Below are 2,085 nucleotides of genomic sequence, written 5' to 3'. Positions count from 1 at the left end.
GCCACGTAGTTGGGGAAAGATGCCAATTTTATATTTTTTCGGGTGCTGGTGCGGTGAACTCTAAATCTAATTGAAGCACCAAAATGTTATTTCTATAACATGACCTACTTTTCAGACTACTTAGTATGACTCACATGAAAGAAATAGCGTATCGACTCAAAACTAGATTTTTACGCAATCAGAAAGGGGTACCTTTCTTTTGATCGCCAGTATTGTTGTCTGGAAGTCTGCGCTGTTGATAGCGTAGTCGTTGTTGTTTTTCTTGTAGTCGTTTTGTTGTTATTGCTGTTATTGTTGCTTTGGGGTCATAGTCTTTTGTTATTTGTTGTTGTTGTTGTTTTTTTTTTTACTGTTGTTTTTTTTTTTCAGATTTGCGAATGGTGGAGTGACCTCCTGTGTGTTGGTGATCATGATTTGCAAGTAGTATTTTTGTAGACTTTGATGTGGTGCTGGAGTTTGTTGGTATGATGTGGTAATAAAATGAAAGTAGCAACTGGCAGCACTGACTTGATGGTTGCCTTTATCACCTTTAAGGAGTGTAAACTCAAGCCAGCACAAAGCTCAAACCAGTACAAAACACACCTGTTTCATGTTTTGAAAGAAAGAAAACCTTGCTGCCCCCGAGCCGGTGGTACGGTCATTGTGCAGGCAGGGGCGAAGAAGGAGAGCGGCCAAGTCTCCGGTCTGAAGGTAAGCAGTGAGAAGGGGAAGGAAATTATGAAGAAGAAGATGTGAAAGGGGGAAAATGAGGAGACGTGGTGGACGGGTGGGCTGGGGGTGGTGGCGGTGGTGTGGTTAAAAGAAAACGTTGCTGCTTCGTCCAGAAACGAAAGGGGTGCCCGACGACCTGGCTCAGTTCTCTCTCTCTCCCTCCCTCTCTCTCTCTCTCTCTCTCTCTCAATACTCTCTCTCATTTCCATTCATCTTTTGTGAGACTTTTTTTTAACTCGCTCTCTCACTCTCCTGGCGTCCAAAAGCACTCACCTTCGGCTGGGGGTGTGTAGTCCCCCCCAAGATGTATGTAGCAAATCACTGTGGGAGAGAGAACATCGTCCCTTGTTTCGTTGTGGTAAGACTGTGGTTGCTTGTGGCGGGTGCAGGGTTACTCTCCTTGCCAAAACCTTCCGTTTGTTTGCTTCTTACTAAGTGTGTTGTTGCTGTTTGTAGTCAATTTATAACTTCAACTCGCGTATTCAAGAGATAGATCTATCATGTGATCCTGAACTTATTTCGTGACTGCCAACTTCTGTCCGTGCACTGGAAGGGATACTGTTTGTGACAACTGGTTGGACGTTTGTGTCTTCTTTGACCCTCAAGGTCGGGGTGGTCTGTACTGTTGCCTTCGACTGGCCACGGATTTACTGAGGTGTTGTGTAATGATTTCTTCCTCTTCTTCTTCTTCTTCTTCTTCTTCTTCTTCTTCTTCTTCTTCTTCTTCTTCTTCTTCTTCTTCTTCTTCTTCTTCTTCTTTTTCTTCTTTTCCTCCTTGTCTTTTTCTCTTTCTTTCTACTTTGATCTTTTTATGCATATATATTGTTTGTGGGTGTTTATTGTTTATTGTTATAATTATTCTCACTCTCATCCGCTATCCATCTACATCTTTCTATAAGTACTTTTGTGTCTACATCTCGCTCTGTCTTTTTTTCTTTTTTTTTTTTTGCTGAGGAAGCTCCTGTATTTTAAAATTGATAAATCATTGATGTTCGTCTACCATTCAACCAGAGAAATACGATCACTTTCTATATTGCAGCCTGGGTTGGGTACACAAGAGATCAAGATAAAGGAAAAATGAATCAATTAATACGGAAAGCATGTAAGATTTGAACATCTACTTTCCCCTGCTTTGATGCATTATACATTATCGTTTACATTTTAAAAAATGAATTCCATCTTTTTGGACAATCACTATCCACTGCTCCCTCAAATAGAAATGATATATCAATCTGAAGTAAAAGACCCAGATTTAGGCCTGTGGTTTGTAGCAAGGAAAGATACAGAAGGTCATTTTTTACAACCACCCATTAAATCCCTACCATCTTAATTAAGCATCTTGTATTTCTAGGACATTTATCTCTCTCCCTCCCC

The 2,085-nt window shown here is 40.8% G+C and overlaps 1 long non-coding RNA gene across 2 annotated transcripts in view; it reads left to right on the top strand.

Moving 5' to 3' along the window:
• The first annotated feature begins 979 nt into the window (after positions 1-979).
• Positions 980-2,085, top strand: part of LOC101860164 — a 46,192-nt gene continuing 45,086 nt past the window's right edge. Inside the window, exon 1 of one of the 2 annotated variants that reach the window (XR_001184766.2) lies at positions 980-1,069. This is a non-coding gene — a long non-coding RNA (uncharacterized LOC101860164). The other variant, XR_001184767.2, reaches the window with a different exon arrangement.

Source organism: Aplysia californica, unplaced genomic scaffold (genome assembly GCF_000002075.1).
Source record: "Aplysia californica isolate F4 #8 unplaced genomic scaffold, AplCal3.0 scaffold00136, whole genome shotgun sequence".
In the NCBI taxonomy this organism is placed as follows: domain Eukaryota; kingdom Metazoa; phylum Mollusca; class Gastropoda; order Aplysiida; family Aplysiidae; genus Aplysia; species Aplysia californica.
The sequence above is the reverse complement of the archived record's forward strand: the minus strand, read 5'-3'. Positions and strand labels throughout refer to the sequence as shown.